This window comes from Apodemus sylvaticus, chromosome 21 (genome assembly GCF_947179515.1).
Source record: "Apodemus sylvaticus chromosome 21, mApoSyl1.1, whole genome shotgun sequence".
In the NCBI taxonomy this organism is placed as follows: Eukaryota; Metazoa; Chordata; class Mammalia; order Rodentia; family Muridae; genus Apodemus; species Apodemus sylvaticus.
This window is the reverse complement of record NC_067492.1, coordinates 35,551,711-35,572,136: the sequence shown is the minus strand read 5'-3', so window position 1 is coordinate 35,572,136 and position 20,426 is coordinate 35,551,711. Positions and strand designations below refer to the sequence as shown.

The window sequence follows — 20,426 nt, the reverse complement described above, 5'->3', positions numbered from 1 at the left end:
TTGAAAAGCCACAGTACAGGATAACTTGAAGTCACCTTAGGGAGTTTCTATATCCACAAAGGTGTCCCTCTGTCCCCTTCCCTGCTCTATAACCCTGGGGGATACCTTGCTGTTCCCCATTTCTACAGATGGCAGAAGGTTTCACAGCTGGAATAATAGAAAGTGTAATCCTTGGCAGTTTTTCACTCGGGAACTTTTGTTAATGGTGATTGAACCCAGGGCCTCTCAGGTGGCAGGCAAGTGTTCTACCACTGAGCTACATCCAGCCTTAGTTTTTACTTTCTATTTCAAGGTAGGCTCTCACTAAGTTTCCCAGACTGGCCTTGAACTTAACTGTGTAGCCCAGGCCAGCCTTAAATGTGTAATCCTGCCTCAGCCTCCGGAATAGCTGGATTTATCAGTTGTGTGTCCAGAAAGCCCATCTTGCTCAGTTGGTAATGGCTTGACAATTTATTCAAGTCACAGCATGAATCAACAGCTGCTTTGGTGATTGTATTGTATTGTATTTCTAGCATTGTGTTGTATTACATTGTATCAATCACATTGGATTGTATTGAATTGTATTGCATCTTATCATATCTTATCTTATCATATTGTATTCCCAGCTTTCTGCTGTATGGGCATACCACCATCTGTTTATTCATGCACCCATTCAAGGATATCTGGGTTGTTTCCAGGTTTTCTGCAATGAATATGTAAACCTATGTTATCCCTCTTGAGTAAATGCTACAGACATAATGCTAAGCTGCATAATTACAGGTTGCCACTATTTATTTATTTGTTTGTTTGTTTGTTTGGCTATTGAGGCAGAGTTTCACTGTGTAGCCCTGGCTGTCCTGGAACTCACTCTTCTAGGCTACTATTTAATCGCCAATGTAATGGTTATATCCTTTAACTTTTCTAACCACAACGAAGGAATAATTTATCCCATGCTTTCCAGCATTTGATTTCATCACTACCTTTTCAGTTTGGGAGACTTTCTGACAATGACAAGTTATATCTCATTGTGGTTTTAATTTGTATTTCCCTAATGGCCGTGGTACGAAATGCATTTTCATGTGATCGCTTGCTATTTGTATTCTTTCTTTAGTGAAATGTTTCTTGTAGTTTTTCCCCAACTTCTAGTTTGATTATTTACTTTTTTTGTTTGTTTGTTTTTTAATTTGGTTGGTTTTTTCCCCCGAGACAGGGTTTCTCTGTGTAGCCCTAGTTGTCCTGGAACTCACACTGTAGACCAGGCTGGCCTCGAACTCAGAAATCTGCCTGCCTCTGCCTCCCAGAGTGCTGGGATTACAGGCATGCCACCACTGCCCGACTGATTATTTACTTTTTGTTGTTGATTTTTTCAGAGTTCTTTACATATTGGAAGTACTGGACCTCTTTTGAATATGTGGTTTACAAATATTTTCTCTGTTTGTAGTTTCTTTTCCTTTTACTGCATATGTAATGTATTCTCTTCCTTACTTTTTCTGTGTGTGTTTTGTTTTGTTTTGCTTTATGTATATTAGTGTTCTGTCTTCAACACACTCCCAGAAGAAGACCTCAGATCCCATTACCGATGGCTCATACAGACACACGTGTGTCACCATGTGGTTGCTGAGAACTGAACTTAGTTCCTCTGGAAGAGCAGTCAGTGCTCTTTTCTGCTGAGCCATCTCTCCAGCCCCCATCTTGTTTTGCTTTGTTTTTAAAAGATTTGTTACTTTTTTCATGCGTGCGCACATGCGTGTGTGTGTGTGTGTGTGTGTGTGTGTGTGTGTGAATAGCACATGTGTGTGGGTGCCTACAGAGGCCAGAAGAGGGTGTTGGATCCCTTGGAGTTGGAGTTGGAGTTATAGGTTGTGAGTCACTTATTGGGAATGAAATTCAGGTCCTCTGGAGGAGTGGCAAGACCTCTTAACCATGGAGGTCTCTCAGCCCCATCCTTCCCTTCCCTTCCCTTCCCTCTCCCTCCTCTCTCCCTCCCTTCTTGAATACCTGATCCACTGTCATTTGCCACTGTACTGGTTAGTTTTGTGTGTCAACCAGACACAAGCTGGAATCATCACAGAGGAAGGAGCCTCAGTTCAGGAAACACATCCATGAGATCCAGCTGTAAGGCTTTTTCTTAATTAGTGACCAGTGTCCACCATTGTGGGTGGTGCCATCCCTGGGCTGGGGGTCCTGGTTTCTATAAGAAAGCAAGCTGAGCAAGATATGGGAAGCAAGCCAGTAAGCAGCACCCCACAATGGCCTCTGCATCAGCTCCTGCCTCCAGGATCCTGCCGTGTTTGAGTTCCTGTCCTGACTTCCTTCAGTGATGAACAATGATGTGGAAATGTAAGCCAGATAAACTTTTTCCTCCCCACTTTGCTTTTTGGTCATGGTGTTTTCATCACAGCAATAGAAACCCTAACCTAGGAAGTTTGTACCAGGAGTGGGGTATTGCTATAACAGATCTGGCTGGGTTTGGAGGAGGATTGTGGATTGAGCAGTGTGGAGGATGGAGGCCTGGCTCACGAAGTTTCAGTTGATATTTCATGGCTGGAATTTGCTTTGCTTTGCTTTGCTTTGATGGTGACTGTGCCATGATTTCCCTCTTGAAATAAGAAAGTATTTTACTGGAGCCCACAGTTCTTAAAAATCCTTTTCTCGCCGGGCGGTGGTGGCACACGCCTGTAATCGCAGCACTCTGGGAGGCAGAGGCAGGTGGATTTCTGAGTTGGAGGCCAGCCTGGTCTACAGAGTGAGTTCCAGGACAGCCAGGGCTCTACAGAGAAACCCTGTCTCAACAAAACCAAAAAAAAAAAAAAAAATCCTTTTTCTCGGGGTTTAGTGGCCAAAAGCACTTGATGCTTTTGCAGAGAGGACAAGAGTTTGGTCTCCAGCACCATGTGGTGGCTCACAGTCATCCATAACTCCAGTTCCAGGGGATCTGACACCCACTCCTGACCTCCACAGGCACCAGACACACATGCGGTGCTCAGACATGCATGTAGGCAAAACGCTCATGCACATAAAATAAAACAAATCTAAAGGAAAATTAAAATCTTATTCTATTTTTCAGAGGTGGGGGAAGGGGTCTCATTTAGCCAAACCTAGTCTCAAACATGCATAGCCAAGGCTGGCCTTGAACTCTTAATTTGTCTACCGCCTCTTTCCAAATTCAGTGACTACAGGCATCTGCTGCTATACATAGCTTTCTAATTTTCTTTTGATATTTATTTTTTCCACTCAATTCTTTTACATTACTTATTTTGTGTATATGTCTGTGGGCACATCATGACACTGTGTGTGTGTGTCTGTCTGTCTGTCTGTGTGTGTGCATATCAGAGGACAACCTTTAGAGGCTGGTTTTCTTCTTCCACTCTCCAGGATTCAAATTTGGGCCCTCAGGCTTGACAGCAAATACTCTTACCTGCTGAGCCATGTTGTTGACTCCATTTTCCAATTTAAAACTATTATATAGGCGTTGGCACGCATGGTGGCATGGGGCCTGGAGGCCACTGTGCCTCTGCTGTGTGGGAGCCGCAGACTCCCTCGGTGGCACTGTGCACATTGGATGTTTGCCTCCTGGACAGAGGGGGAGCTCAAAGTGACCCAAGTTCCCAAAGAAAAGTTTCCTTGAGCTACAGCTATCCAAGTCACAGACATCTCAGGAGGCTGTGGGCAATGTATGAAATTAAAATCAAATCAGAAGAATTTTAAAGAGAAGAGGACTGACCAGCAGCACCAGATGGTCAATCAGGCACCAAAAGAAGAGATCAAGGGCATGCACGGCCTTCAGATAGTCACCTCTGTCCCCAAGTGCTGACCACACCCCAGCTACGTGACCGCTCATGCTTAAAACCTTGAGTGCACTTCACTCACAGTAATATTTCAGAAAAATCCCTGCCCACCTCAAAAAGTATTTTTTGTTCATAGACATTTCTATATTATAATTATAGGAGATATGTTATCTATTTAGCTAAGTAAAGATCACAGGTACCTACCAAAAAAAAACCCCCTACTTACATTTGAGGGGACAGGAAGGTGTCTTCATGGTTAAGAGCATTTGCTGCTCTTGCAGAGATCCAGAGTTCAGTTCCCAGCATCCACGTCGATTCTTACAACTATAACTCCAATTCCAGGGGTGCGAATCCAACTCCTTCTTCTAGCTTCTGAAGAATACGTCATATCATACACATGTTGCTCATATATACATGTAGGTTAAACACACATACACATATAATAAAAATAAGTCTTCAGTAAGAATTATATTGTAAATGATTCTCTTGGAGATAGCATATGGTCTCATGGTATTTTTGACCTGAATATGTTGGTCTCTATTTTTTTTTTCAGAGACAGGGTTCCTCTTTGTTGCCTTGCCTGTCCCAGAACTAGCTCTGTAGACCAGGCTGGCCTTGAACTCACAGAGAGCCACCTGCCTCTGCCTCCCCAGTATTGGGATTTAAGGCAAGCACCACCACTGCCCAGTCTCTCTCTCTCTCTCTCTCTCTCTCTCTCTCTCTCTCTCTCTCTCTCTCTCTCTCTCTCTCCTTCTTTTTTTTAGGGGGATTTGGTCTTTTCAAGACAGGGTTTCTCTGTATAGCCCTGACTGTCCTGAAACTCACTCTGTAGACCAGGCTGGTCTCGAACTCAGAAATTCACCTGCCTCTACCTTCCAGAGTGCTAGGATTACAGGCATGTGCCATCACCGCCCGGCCAGTCTCTATTTTTTAATTGACATTTAAACCATTTGTATTTAATGTAATTAGTAATATACAAAGGCTTTGATTCACCGCTTGTTGTATTATTTGTTTTTGGGTTTTGTCTGTGTCTTTCATTTCTTTGCTTCCTTTTTCAACCTTCTTGTGGATTACTGAAACTTTCCTATTTCATTTACCTACTATTATCTTCTTTTTTTCAATGCTGGGAATCTGGTCCAGAGCTCTGTGGATGCTAGAAAGGTACTCTGTGTCAGAGTTACAGCAGCCGTAGTCTTAGTTTTATGTGTGTGGTATATCCGTGTGTGTGTGTGTGTGTGTGTGTGTGTGTGTTTTCGTGCTTATGGAAGGTCGAGGTCCATGTTTGGTGTCTTTCCTGATCACTCTCTACCTTGTATGTTAGGTCAGGACCTCCCACAGAACCCAAAGCTCCTGTTCAGCTAGTCCCCTGTCTAGAGATCCCCTGTCTCTGCCTACAGCACACTGGGATTATAGAAGGGCACCCACTCCCAGCAACCCTTTTGACATCCATTCTGTCAACTTGACTGCATCTGGAATCAACTCCAAAGCAAGCCACTTAGCACTCCTGTGAGGGATTTTCTCAGATTATTTGAAGCGGGAAGCCCCACTCTCAAGGTAGGCAGCACTTTCTGGTAGCAGCTCAGAGAAAAGGACACGGAAGAAGAAACCTGCTTTTTGCCTGTTTGCTCTCGCTCTCCCAGGCAAAGCCCTGGCTGTCCTGGAACTCACTCTGTAGATCAGGCTGGCCTTGAACTCAGAAATCCTCCTGCCTCTGCCTGACTTTGCAAAGCACCCATTTCACCCATTTAGTGCTGGGATTAAAGGCGGTGTACCACCACCGCCCGGCAAGACCCCCTTCTAAAATAAGATAAAAACAACAGGAAATATTAAAATATAACAATACATATCTGTAACTTTAATTCATTCAATACCTACTTTTAATGATGGTTCTTAAATGCTTTAACATCCCTTGTAGCCCACCACCTACCAGAGGTAGTGGATACAGGGAAAGAAAGGATACAGGGAAAGTGCACCTGCTTAGAAATGGTTCTTTGGAACAATTCCCATCTGTGTTGTCTGGAAACCGACAGTTCAGTTCACAGGTTAGCAACAGCAGCTCCATCCACTCGCAAACACTCCATGGATACACCAGCAGGCCAGTTCAGTATCAGGATAGCAGCAGTGGCAGCACAACATAGCAGAGACAGCCAGGCCTCAGCCAAATCAGCACAAGTCAGCAGCCCCCTACCCCCATCCCCAGCAGGACCAGCAGGGATGCCAGGAGAAGTTCTCTCTGGTGCCTCTCTTGATGAAGGGAAAATCAGCAAAGATGTGAGGCCAAGAAGCATTGCAGAGATCTTCCAGCAAGCCCAGCATCTGTCACTGTCTGCTGATTCCTGTTTACGTACTCCCTCCAAACACCATGTGTCCTCCACGTGAATCTGGATCAGCAGACATCACTCTGCCAATCACCCGGAGTCTGTAGAAGCAGCAAGAAGCTACAGCACACCACTGGAAGGTTGGTTTTTTTGTTTTTTTGTTTTTTGTTTTTGTTTTTTTTGGTGAGTTTCTCTCTATAGAGTCCTGACATGTGGAGCTCAGCTATGCAGTGTAGGGCAGACCAATACATGTGTGTTGTTAACAAAGGATCCTTCGTCACATGTCCTTCTGTGTGCTTGCGTTAACAAAACATCCTTTCACCTGTGTCTGCTTCAGGAGAACACTCTGTTCCTGCAAAACACCATCAACACATCTGACTTTGCAAAGCACCCATTTCACACACCATTGTATATTATTATGTATAATACATAAGAGTAGGAAAGCCATTCCTCTTCCCATGTTTGCCCCCCATGTTCTATGTGCCTTCTGGTGTCTATGGTACCCTATTTCCTTGCTTCTGTTTGGAGAATGTTTTTTTTGGGGGGGGGGTTCCGAGACAGGGTTTCTCTGTGTAGCCCTGGCTGTCCTGGAACTCACTCTGTAGACCAGGCTGGCCTCGAACTCAGAAATCTGCCTGCCTCTGCCTCCCAAGTGCTGGGATTAAAGGCGTGCGCCACCACGCCTGGCCTTGTTTGGAGAATGTTAATGATGGGCAGAAATTATTAGTTTAATTTTATGGTAAAAACATTAGATTTGCTTTGTCTTCTGGAAGATCATTCTCCTCAGACATAGGATCCTGAGCTGACAGCTCTTTTCTTTCCCCATTTGGAAACTATTATTCCATCTCTTTCTGGCCACCATGGCTTCTGGTAAGAGATCTTCTGTCAGTGGCACTGTGCCCATGTGTAATACATCCATTTTTATTTTCCTGGCTGTCTTCAAGGTTTTCTTCTTTGGCTTTGAGTTGTTTAATTCTGTGGAGTGTTAGATTTGGTGCTGTCCTATCTGAGGTCCACTTGGCCTCCTGAATCTGGAGGTCTGTCTCCTTTAGCAAATCCCAAGGTTTGCCATCTCCCCCCCCCTTCAACCCCGGTTTTTCCAGGGGACTCTCCTGACACAGATATCAGATCGTTGCTATCCTGAAGATCTCTAAAGCTGTGTTCACTTTTATTTTAGTGTTTTACAATGAGTCCTGCTGTTCTCTCTTCCAGTTCAGAGAGTTTTCTCTTTAGTTCCTGGTTTCTGCAGCTCAGCCTCCCACAGAGCTGTCAATTGCAGTTTCTGTATCTCTTTAGTTCTAAAATTTCCATTTGGAGCTCTTTCGTTTCTTCTGTTTCTTTAAAAGAATAAAAAATACATGTATGTGTGTTTTGCCTATGTAGATGTCTGTGCATTACATGTGTGCCCAGTGCTTGCAGGGACCAAAAGAGGGCAGAAACTGATCCCCTAGAAACTGGTGCTGGGGATTGAACTCAGGTTCTCTGGAAGAAGAGCCAGTGCTCTTTGCGGCTCTTTACTGAGACTTTCTAATTTTGCCTTTGCCTCCAGCACCTCTGTAGTTGCGCACTGGAGCATCTCATGATGACCACTTCAGCTTCCTTACTAGAGAATACTGACAATTCTGTCATTTCAGTATTGGAATTTATTGACGGCATTTAAAAAACTCAGTTTGGTGGTCTTTGGTTCTCTAGATAAATGGTTTGGGGGAGCATGCTTGGTGTCAGATGACATTCCCTGTTGTGCTGAGCCTGGGGGAGCAGAAGGTGGGAGCAGGAGCACAAGTTCCTCACGCACCCCTGCTGACACCTGTCACTCACCCCTGTAGGGGAGGGCGGTGCACCCGCATAGACTCCTCTGTTTCTGTAGCAGGAGGACTTCATTATTAGCTGGTAAAAAGTTGGGGTGCTTCAAGGATAGCCTAGCAAGTACAGAAAACTATAGGGTTCCCCCACTCTCGTAAGGATGGAAGATCAACTCCAGGTTTGTTTTTATTTTCTGTGCTTTTTGTCCAGAGTAAGGTGATATTTAAGTAAGACATTTTGTCCAGTGAGGAAGCCTCTCTTCTCCTGGTACTCAGATTAGAGACAGGCTCCATGTGTTTGCTCTGTTTGTTCTTGCTCTTATCTGTGCCCACAGCACCTCGGGGCTGTTGGTATCTTCAGCTCCACGTGCAGTACAGAAGACAGAACAAAAGCCAGGGAATTCCCTGATGTGCTGTTCCCTAGCCTGGGAGACTTCTCTTTGTCTTTCAGCGTCTTCTTGCAGTTGTTCACAGATCACTTCTGGTGTTATTAGTTGCACTTAGTGGAAGACATAATGGAAACACTGGCCTGTCCACCTTCCTAGAAACAGCTCACTGGGGGCTATGTGTGTGTGTGAATGTGAATACCATCTCTGATCTGACCTTGAATCAAGCAATTAGTGTCTATTAAATCATGGGTCTAATGGTGCTGGATTGAGTGTGTGTGTGTGTATGTATGTGCATGTGTTAGTAGTTGTCATTGCTTTATCACTGACATGAAATAAACCATACATTTCAAATGTGTTGAATTTGGCCTAGCTATATACTCATGAAACTATCAACACATTCAACATGGTAAACAACATCTTTCCCTCAGTTCCCTCATTTGGCACTCCCCCAGCCTTACCATGCCCCAAGTATTCACACATTTGTAATATTGAAAAACTGAGCCAGATAGTGGTGGTACACATCTTTAATCCCAGCAAGCAGATATCTATGAGTTCGAGGTCAGCCTGGTCTACAGAGTTCCAGGACAGCCAGGGCTACATGGAGTAACCCTGTCTCAAAAAACCAAAAAAGAAAAACAAAAACTGGAATGGTGGTACATGATTTTAATGCCAGCCTTCAGAAGGTAGAGGTAGAAAAGTCAGGAGTTCAAGGCCAGTCTCAACTCTGTAGCAGTTGTAGCAATGGTCAATCTGGGGTCTCAGTGAATTCATCTACAAAGGTGACTATTCTAAATAATTACACAAGGTGAACATGAAAGAAACCAGTCCAAAAAAAAAAAAAAAACAACATAAACTGAATACTTCCATACACATGCATATAGATGGGCATACACATACACAATGCATCAGTACATGTGTCACAGTTTGACCTATATGGTGGTATGCATGTGTACATATCATATCTCCATCTGGAGCTGTTTCATTCCTATACTATCTAATATTAAGTATTCCCTAACAGCTATTTGAAAAATCTTCCCAAAGGGCAGGTGAGAGGGCTCAGCAAGTAAAGGCGCTTGCTAAGGCTGGTGACTTGAGTTCTCTCCCCAGGACCCATGTGGTAGGAGAGAACGATCCTGAGATTTGTTCTCTGGCAATAAACAAACAAGTATTAAAAAAAAATAAAAAAAATTCTTGTCCAGACATGGTAGTGCACACCTTTAATACTAGCACTTGGGAAGCAGGGGCAGGTTCATGTCCCTGAATTCCAGCCAGCCAGGGCAACATAAGAGAGACTCTGTCTCAAAAGAAATAATCTCCCCAAGGTCCACCTTCGGAATCTGAACTCTGAAGTCGCACACCCTAAATGAACTCCTAGGGATTTGGAGAGATGATGAAGGGTACTGTGGATGACTAAGGAAAGACTTCAAAGGGGACCAGAGGGTGTGTCCAGCCTCAGCCGGCTAGTCCTCTGCTTACAAGGCCATTGGCAAGTCTTTGCCTGTCCCAGAACCCCAGGCCGCCTTGTTTACAGTCACAGGTGGAAACAGGGCTGGCTCAGAATCCAGGCATGAGATTGTTAACAGCCCCAGTGCTGAGCCGGGAGGAAGTGAGTGCTCATGGGTAGGGTAGTCCACCCTAGCTTCAGTTCCGTGTCAGTGCCCGGCTGCGCTGGAGCTGAGCTGAACGCCTGGGTCCTGGGAAACTCATGGCACTACTCAGCCCCTTATGAGCCTTATGGAGGTCTGTCAGACCCACCACACTGACCAACTGTATTGTATATATTTCACTCCTGCCTCCTCCGTTCCCTTCAGGCCCTGTAGCTCTCCTCCCTAGCTCCCCCAGCCCACTTTGGCTGGAAGAGACCCTAGAGCCTGGAGTTAGAAAGCAATGCCTCGGGGGACTGAGGCAGTGAAGATGGTACACCCAGCTTTGTGCCCATGTTTCCCTTGGAGTTTGTGAAGAATGGGCTCTTGTGGTCTGAGGAGAAGCTGTGCTTGGGAAGCCAGGTGAACCCAAGAAGAAAAGGGTTGCATTCAAGCACATGGGGTTGAGGAGTCAGGGCGTGGTTCTACCCCTGAAGACTCCTCTGCTCCTCTGCACTACAGTTTGTCATCATGAAGTAGAGGGATGATGATGATGATGATGACAACTACGACGACGACAACAATAACAACGATGACAATGATGATGATGATGACAATAGCTCTTTAAGAGCAGCAAGGCTCTTAACCTCTGAGCCATCTGCCTCGCCTGTGTTATTTTCTTTTTAAAGATTTATTTTGCTTTTTAATCGTGTGTGTGTGTGTGTGTGTGTGTGTGTGTGTGTGCCTGTGTGAGTGTAGGTGTTGGATCCCCCGAGCTGCAGTAATAGGTGTTATGAGTGCTGGGAACAGAACTCTAGTCCTCTGGAAGGGAAGGATAAGCTCTTAACCTTTGACCCATCTCCCCACCCTGCTTTGTTTTTAGTTTTGTTTTGTCTGAAACGGTCTCATTATGTAACCCTAGTGGGTCTGGAACCTGCTATTTAGATCAGGTTGGCTTTGAACTTTTGCTAGGTACTTGCATTTGTTGGGTGCTGAGATTACAAATATAGACTACCATATTCTGCTGAAATGTGCTCCTTCTCCCCCAATACATCGTCTTGCTCCCTGCTATGGACTATTTGGGAATGGGGTGGGGATAGTGCCCAGTAAGGGACTCCATACCAGATTCTGACCATCCCTGTATGTAGGAGGCAGCCCTCACCCGGGACCTAAGCCAGGCACTGTGCTGGGAGAGGGTGGGAAGCGGCATCTGCCCTGGGCACTTGGAAGTGTCCCTGAGGAGAGATGGAGGTGTCCAGGGCCAGTCCAGCCCTGTCTTGGAATGGACATCAATGGAAGCTCAAAGGGGGTTTCTTGTCCTGCTATGGCAGCACTGAAGTCACCAAACAACTGTTAAGAGTGTGCGGTGCCTGCATGTGCTGAGGGAGTCATTTTTATCATTTGTAATTCTCTCTGGGCGTTCATGAGATTCCCCCACCCCTCAGGAACCAGAAGCCTTCCTCGGAAGCCCACCCTTCAGCTCCCAGACCTCACTCCACATTTGTATGTCTTTGCAGCTAGCAAAGACTCTGCCTGTGGTGCATATACATATGTAATACATACATACACACATATACACACGAATACATGCAAAAACACTCATACATTAAAAGAAAAAAAGACTCCAGCAAGAGTTAAAGAAGTGTGAAATCTTCCCAAGACTTTCTCCTTGACAATGATCCAGATGATGGGAAGAAAAGAAAGTGAAAAAGTCAGGGATCATGGTGAAGGCCTGTAACCCGCTAACAGGGAGGCTGAGGCAGGAGGATTATGAACTAGAAGCCAGTCTACACCATACAAAGAATTGAAGGCCAGCTTGTACAACTAACTTAGCACAGACTCCCCCCTCCCCTTTCTTTTAAACTCACTATATAGGCCAGGCTGGTCTCAAACTCAGAGATCGGCTGCCTCTGTCTCCTAAAAGATGGGATTAGAGGTGTGTACCACTATGCCTCTAAGGTTTAAGCCCATATCTTTAACCCCCTGCTCCTAAAGGAGCACAGTGAGAACACTTGCCAAAAACAAGTCCTGGAGTCAAGCTTCAGAACTGCGAGGGTAAAAACAAGAGAACAGCAAATATCTTTTCAGGACTTGGACCTGCTGATGAATGTTGTGGCTCCCAAGGCAGTTGTGAGTTCACCATAGAAACATGGCTCCTGCTTCCTGGGCCTCCCAGCCTCTACCTGGAATAAGCAGCACTGGTCCCATTTCACAGAGAGAAACTGAGGCCCAAGAGTAGACGTATCTACCCAAAGGGAAAAGGCTCAGTCGGTAAGGGCCTCACTGTCCAGGAAGATCACGTGATCCCTAGAACCCACGTGAAGAAAGCCAAACCAGGTGTGGTGAAGCACGCACGCACGCACGCACGCACTCACTCACTCACTCATGCATGCATGCACGCACACACGCATGCACCCTTGTAATCCGGGTGCTAGAGAGGCAGAGACAGGAAGCTCCCTGGGGCTTGAGGCCAGCCAGTTTAGACTGCTTACTGAGATCCTGGCAAATGAGGTTGCCTGTCTCAAAAACAAAGGTGGATAGTGTTCTTGAGGAAAGGTTCTGAGTTTGACCTGTGGCCTACATGTGTGCTTACATTTACACACACACACACACACACACACACACACACACACACACACACACACACACGAGAATACACCTAAAATAGCAGTTGCTCAGAAAGTGAATCGGTGACCAAGACTGTTTCTCGGGGTCCCAACATAGTCTAGAAGTATCAGGGTCTTTGGCTCGAGTCACTCCCACACATGGGCCCTCCTGAAGGCCCTTACTTTCCCTCAACAGCCCAGCTCCATAATTGGGCAAAGAGCAGGCTTGGCAGAGCTACACCCAAGAGATGAAACTGGGAGCCAACAGGGAATCTCCAGCTCCCAGCCGCGGAGCACAGCCCCCGCTTGGTGAATTCCTTTGAGTGGAGCTGGGGAGTGGCCAGTGTCTGTGAGATCCCAGGCTCCTCAGTGGAGCAGGACCGCTGACATTCCTTTCCCCTGGCCAGTTCAGACGAAGCTCCTTGTGTTCCCCAACCCCAGCTGACAGTGACACAAGCCATTCTCCCCAGGAAACTTTACATCAAAGGAGACTGGACCAGGAGGGGTGGAGAGGAAAGACTGTGGCCCCCTAGCTGCTTCTGCTTCCTTCCTCCAGGGATGCTGGTGAGGGGGCCATTTCTATTTCTGATGGGCCAGGAAAGCAGTCCTCAGAAAAGAGGCTCAAGACAACAGCCCATCCCTCCCCCAGCCCAGAGCTCTAAGGCTCTGTCTCCCAAGGCCACTGTTTTGAGCATATGCGTAAACAGAACAGCAGGAGGGACAAGCTATTCTCTGGGGCCAACATACCCATGAGCCAATGGGCACCTAAGCACCTGTTTGTAGGCTAGGGGTGGGGTACTAGGGCCACTGTGGTTCACAAAGTGCAGCACATATTCTGAGCCCATAGTCTAGGGCAAGAAATAAGCCTTGATCTAAGCACCTACTAGTCACAGACATGGCTCAAAGAAAGGTGGAGAAGAGAGGACTGTGGAGTTGACGGAGATACAGGGAGGCCAGACTTACAGTGGAAGAGTCTGTTAATGGGAACGAAGAGCAGTTAGTGACTCTGAGGAAAAGAGAAGTGTTCTGGCTGAAGAACGGCATGGGTAAGGTCAGACACAAGCATGGCCTGCCCTGTAGCACTGGGGAAGCCTGAACCAAGCGTGGGGCTTGGCGAGCTGGCCATCGGGATCTCAAAGGGCGGTCTGGGGTCCATCTGAAGAGTAATAGATTGCTCATCAAGCTGCTCCACAGAGAAGAGGAACAGATGCCATTAGCATCTTGGAAGGCATACTGTGGCTGCTTGTAGAGATCATGCAGAGGGGCCTGGCGAGGAGTAAGACAGGAAGTGGAGGCAAATCTGTGGAGAAGAGGTGCTGGGAGGGCCCAACAGGAAGATCTCTTGCACTCTTCAGGAAGACAAGTATCACTGATCATGGAGATCGGCTCCTGGAAGCCAAGAGATTAAAAAAGGTCAGAAAAGTGATGACCTCAAAACTCCATTGAGTGTTGATCTTTCTCTCTCTCTCTCTCTCTCTCTCTCTCTCTCTCTCTCTCTCTCACACACACACACACACACACACACACACACACATACACAGAGCCCAGCTGTATGCTTCTTCAAGTCTAACTTGTCCCCTCTGGGCCTTCCTCCTCCTCCTTCAAAAGGAGGCTTTGTGAGTGTCCGAATGCCCCACAGAGAACACCGCCACCCCATTTCACCACCCCCTTTTGTGGTCTTTTGCTTTTGTAAACAACACCACAGTGAGTACTTGTGTGGCTGAATATTTGCACCCACGATTGTAGACTGTAACTGCTCACACACATCCTGGGGTGATATGCCCAAAAGTGAATGATCTTTGTTCTTGCTGCATTTTTGCCAGACTGCCTTGTTGCTGTCTGGCAACAAGGATGGGCGTCGCCAATGAAGGACACCTTCCCAAGGCCCAAGGTCAAAGTCTTGGTACCTTTAATATGGATTCCTTGGATGATAAGGAGCCCAAACACAACAAGTCAACCAAAGGCCACTGTGATGTCCCTGGGCCATTTAAATTCCTTCACACTCCTACTCTGTGTTTCACACGTGCCTTGGCCAACGGTTGGACGGATGAAAGTAAAATGATGTGTATTCAGGTCACAACTGAGTCTTATGAACCCGGGGATTAGGGAACACCTACAAAAGTCTGTCCCTGATAGTTAGCAGTGACATGGTGTCTTAGCAAGCGTTTGTATTCCTGCACAAAACATCATCACCGAGAAGCAAGTTGGGGAAGAAAGGGTTTATTCTGCTTACACTTCCACATTGTTGCTCATCACCAAAGGAAGTCAGGACAGGACCTCACACAGGGTAGGAACCTAGAGGCAGGAGCTGATGCAGAGGTCACGGAGGGATGTTTCTTACTGCATAGCTCCCCCTGGCTTGCTCAGCTTGCTTTCTTATAGAACCCAAGACTACCAGCCCAGGGATGGCACCACCCACAAGGGGCCCTTCCCCCCTTGATCACTAATTTAGAAAATGCCTTACAGCTGGATCTCATGGCGGCATTTCCTCAAGGGAGGCTCCTTTCTCTGTGATAACTCCAGCCTGTGTCAAGTTGACACACAAAACCAGCCAGTACAGATGGGGACTTAAAGGGCTGTGTGTGGGGGATTGTTTGATTGATTGATTGATTTGGTTGGTTGGTTGCCTGACTGATTAGAGGCTCTCTGCAGAGCCAGCAGAACCATGCTGGCATCAACCCAAAGCTGTTTTGCACACTGGTTCAGTCCTGGTGAACCTGGGATCAGTTCACAGAGCCACCCCACCCTCTCGGTACTACAGCGGTATTACCCACTGAACCTGTGAACAACAGAGGTCTGGGGAGCGGGGAGGGGGCAGAAGTGGACGCTTTTCTGTACCCTCACTGGTTCTCTTTTACTTCTCAGCCCAGCAGCCAGGGATGGCAAGGAAAGGGAACTGGTGCCAGGAGTGGGTGTGGCCCTGACCATCAGTGTGGCTGTGGCGGGGAGGATCCAGGGTCTCTAATCATCCTCCTCCATGCGGTCTTTTGCTGCTCCTGCCTTCATGAAGTTTGCCTAGGTCTGGGAGAAATGTGTGAGAGCAGTGTGCTGGACTCACAGGGACTTCCCACCACCCTTTTAGGGAGTCGGCCCCAGCCAGCTAGCATCCAGAGCTAAAGAGGGCATCATGGCCGCGACCGCCAGCTGTGCACCCCTGGCGCCTTGGCTGCTGCTTCTGCATCACTGTGTGGCAGGCAGCCCTTCCACTTTACCAGGGTGTGCTCATCCATAAAAAAATTAATGGTCCCTGCGAATAAAGAGGTACAACAGCAGAGGAAGGCTTTTTAGACAATCAATTAAAAGCCTAGGAGAGAGATTATCTCATTGAAATATCAATTTTTAATAGCCCTGCATCTTTGAGTTTCCTTTAAAAAAACTTTGCCCAGGCCATTAGCCTGCTTGCTTCTGACTTTGACTCCTGCTCGCTCTGCCTTGACAGAGCAGGGGGCACTCCCCATAGCTGGGCCCGAGCAGAACGCAAGTGCTGGCTCCCTTGTTCAATAGCTCGTTCGCTTAACACCCACCCCACCCATCCTGGGCAGGGAATTCAGCTGGGCTGGGGTAACCCGGTGAGCCAAGAGGAGGAACCACAGGTGAGTGAGGGACCAGGAGGTCAGCACAAGCCAGGTGACCAGGTCAACAGTCACAGAAGGTGACACCAGCTGGAAAAATGGTTATCAAGGGACAGAAGGGGAGGAGCCATGGAAGGCCGGGAACAGGAGTCTGGGTGGCTGGAGGAGACAGGGAAAAACACTTGTCACCTCCAAGACTAGAAGCATGTGAGGAAGGAAAGGCCCTGTGCGGAAAGAACAACAGGCCTGTGGCTCTTAGGCAGAAAGGGGTTTGGGGTGTTGCAGGTCTCAGAAAGGAGGCTGAGGCTGAAGCAATGAGAGGTTGTGGGGTGGGGTGGGGGAGCAGGAAAGGGATACCGTGAGCATCCTAGCTCTGTAGGCCCAAGAAGGGGTGTGTGGTACACTCAAGTGCCCCATGAGCCTCTGGGACAGTGATGTGCACACACCTTCTTTGAAACCCCTGTTCGAGTTGTGCTCCTTTGCTGCTAAGACACCTCAGGAGGCTGCTAAAGGCCTTGACTTGAGTTCCTCCTCTCCTGCAAGGTTGAAGAACAACTTTGATTGTCCCCCTGGGCAGTCAGGGGTGTGGCAGATGACCGAAACGGACGCCCCACCCAGCACCTCCTCCTCTCTTCTGCCCCTCTTCTCTTGGCAGCCTCTGTAGTTTTTACCCCTCCGGGGCTTTGGGATCAGATAAGCTCTGTGTGATGACAGGTTCCCACCAGCCAAGTTCCCAAGAAGATAGCCACACCCCCAAACTCCAGTGCTCCAGCCAGCAAAGGGGACCATGAGTAGTCAAAGCTGATTGCTCCGTCCTTCCTCACGGAACTGGCCCCAGACACCTAAGTAACCATCAGGTCGGGAGTCTGGGATCACACTGAGGAGAGACTGGGTGGGGCCGGGTGGGGTGGTCTGTCTTTGTTCCTAGTCAGGAGTCCAACCCCAAGATGGACACTTGCATGGTCCCTTTCTGGACAGCTGGCTTCCCACACAAAGGGACAAAGGTTGAGAGGCGATACACTGCTGAAAACTTGACACGTGTGTCTCCTCCTTTCCCATAGGCTATCCCCAAGGTGGAAACTGAGGCTCAGGGACATGATGCATCTTGCTTAGTAGTGTAGGCCTTCCATGTCTACTTGATTGCTTTCTTCCTAGTTTATTGCCCACTGACCCTAACCTGGTTGCTTCAGTGTGTGTGTGTGTGTGTGTGTCTGTCTGTCTGTCTGTCTGTCTGTGCGCACATGCAAGCAAGGTCATGTACATGGAGACCAAAGATCAACATGAGGTGTCATCTTCAATCACTATCTTTTTTGTTTGTTTCTATTTGAGACAGGAATTCTCTGTGTAACTGTGGCTGTCCTGGAACTTGCTCTGTAGACAAGGCTAGCCTTGAAATTGGATATCCGCCTGCCTCTGCCTCCTGAATGCTGGGATTAAAGGTGTACACTACCCCTGCCAGGCTCCATCTTTTTTTTTTTTTTTTTTTTTTGGTTTTTGGAGACAGGGTTTCTCTGTGTAGCCCTGGCTGTCCTGGAACTCACTCTGTAGACCAGGCTGGCCTCGAACTCAGAAATCCACCTGCCTCTGCCTCCCAAGTGCTGGGATTAAAGGCGTGCGCCACCACTGCCCAGCTCCATCTTATTTTTTGAGACAGGGTCTCTCACTGAATTAAGAGCTCATTGGGTCAACTTCTCTGCCACCCAAGTCTAGATGTGCGGTTATACCTGTGTGGTTTTGGTTGTTGTTTGTTGTGTGTGTGTGTGGTTTTTTTTGTTTAAATATAGGGTCTGATTATGTAGCTCAGGCTGGTCTTACATTTTCAGCATGACCTCTCTGCCCTAGCTCTGGAGTACAGGGATCACAGGCTGAAACCCCCACACCGAGCTGCCCACTATTTATCCCTTCTGGCTGCTTTTATGTCAACTTGACACAAGCTAGAGTCATCAGAGAGGAAGGAGCCTCAGTGGAAGAAATGTCTCCATAAGATCCAGCTATAAGGCATTTTCTTAGTGATCAGTATTGGAGGGCCCCAGTCCATTGTGGGTGGGGACATCCCAGGGCTGGTGGTGGTCCCGGGTTTTATAAGAAAGCAGGCTGAGCAAGCCATGGGAGCCAAGCCAGTAGGCAGGACCCCTCCGTGGCCTCTGCATCAGCCCCTGCCTCCAGGATCCTGCCCTGCTTGAGTTCCTGTCCTGACTTCCTTCAGTGATGAACAGTGACCTGGAAGTGTAAGCCAAATCGACTTTCTTCCCACCCTGCTTTGGTCATGGTGTTTTAGTCAGCACAGCAGTACAGGTGTGAGCCCCTATCCCTAGCTCCTCCCCCTTCCTTGTGGTGCTGAGGGTGGCCCCCAGGGCCTCCCACAAGCCGAGCAAGTGCTCTACTGTTGAGCTCAACGCCTTGAGTTAATTGAATGTAGGCGCAGGAAACCAAGGATCAGGAGCTACTGGAAGGATCTGTGATTCTCAGGATGGAGTTGCAGGGTTAGAGATAACCTTGCTAGACCTCAGCTTCTAGATGATGAGGCTCCTAACTCAACGTTCCTAAGTGAGAAGCTGGAGAGAGGCTTGGGATGAGAAAGGACTGCAGAGGCCTTCTGCCTGGTGGTGGCTGTGGTGGCACCCTTAGCTCAGCCCTCTCTCTCCCTTCATCCTTGCCACCTTCACCGACGAGTTAACCAGCAACTACTCAGAATCAGGCTTCAGAAAGACCTGGATCCTAGTCCTGACCTGTCACTCACTGGCTGGCCCCTCCCCTTTACGGTCTCAGTTTTCCCATCTTACCCAAAGGCCCCCTCTCCTCTGCAGGGGCTGACCAGGACCCCCTCAGAGGCTGAAGTCCAGTCCTGCTAGGGACTACAGATAAGCAGCAGTTCCCAAACCCCCGTGGTTCAGTCTGGAATCCAGTATCCAGACTGACCTGTGTCAAGGACACTCTGGCCACAAGGTAAGTTCAGAGATGGTCTCTGGGAAGTCAGCAGGGGAGGGGGGAGGAAGAGGGACCCCCCCAGGAGGAGGGCTGTCTTGACTAAGTGTCAGGGTGCTAAGAACACTTAGAAGATGTACTCAAGGTAGAGCTGGTCCCCGGGTGTGTGGACGCAGCGGTGGGACAGCCACAGCGAATTCTTGGGTGAGGAGGGAGACCTGTTCTTGGGAACCAGCAGCGTCTGTTTACACCTCTCCAGGCTCCTCCTTTCCGAGAACTAAGCACCACAGAGATCTCCAAGTGCACCGGAGGAGGGCTGGAAGGCCTTTCCAGGGAGCCCCTGCTCCCTTGAGAGGCACCTCCCTGGGGCCAGGGAGGCAGCTGGCATCTCACAACTTTGCAATTAGTAGATAAGGTCGCAGTCTTCTGCTGTTGGTAGCGGTGGGAGCGGCAGGCTGAGTTGCAGCTGGCTCCTGGGCGCCACCTCTGCCTCCAGGCTCCACCCCATGCTTCACAACGATTGGCTGGAGTGGCTGTCTGTCAGTCTCCCAGGTGGGCTATGCCCTAGGATCTTGGGGCAGTGCAGAGCAGTGAAGGAAGGCAGAAAAAGGCATGGCCAATGGTCTCATAGGAGGTGAGCCTGACCAGCCCGTGGGTGTGTTCCCCAGAGAAACTTGAGCTTATTAGAAGACGCATAGCCAGTGGGAGAGTGGGATGGCCAGACATACTTCACGCAAGTCTGGGGGTGTTCCAGTGGGAATGCTTAATTAAGTCTTGGCTGGAGAGCAAGGGCAGACTCTGGGGTCCCCAGGCCTCAGTCACAGTGCAGGAGGAACCAGACCGGGGTTGCAAGCCCAGCCTGTCTGGGAATGCCAAGGCCTTGGATCAGGGCCGTTGAGGGTCTGGGTGGCTGCTACACAGAGCCACTCTCCCTGGGCTGCCTGCTCTCTCCAGAAGATAGCCCCCTCGCCCCCCCAAAAAACCCCAACCATCCCCCCCGAAAAAAACCAAGGTTTCCTATGGTGGGCCAGGTTCTGGCTTCAGCTTTCTTTCTTTCTTTCTTTCTTTCTTTCTTTCTTTCTTTCTTTCTTTCTTTCTTTCTTTCTTTCTTTCTTTCTTTCTTTCTTCCTTCCTTCCTTCCTTCCTTTCTTTCTTTCTTTCTTTCTTTCTTCTTTCCTTCTTTCTTTCCTTCTTTTCTTCCTTCCTTCCTTCCCTTCTTCTTCCTCTTCCTCCTCTTCTTCCTCTTCATCTTCTTCCTCCTCCTTCTCCTCCTCCTCCTCTTCTTTCTTCTCCTTCTTCTTCTTCTTCTTCTTTTTTTTTTTTGTTATTTTGAGAAGGTTTCTCTGTGTAGCCCTGGCTGTCCTAGAACTCACTCTGTAAACCAGGCTGGCCTCGAACTCAGAAATCTACCTGCATCTGCCTCCCAAGTGCTGGGATTACAGGCGTGGGTCACCACTGCCCGGA

At 48.1% G+C, this 20,426-nt stretch overlaps 1 pseudogene; it reads left to right on the top strand.

Annotated features, from left to right (window-relative positions):
* Positions 1 to 3,460: 3,460 nt before the first annotated feature.
* LOC127672092 (bolA-like protein 3) lies at positions 3,461 to 3,793 on the top strand (annotated as a pseudogene).
* Positions 3,794 to 20,426: the final 16,633 nt, after the last annotated feature.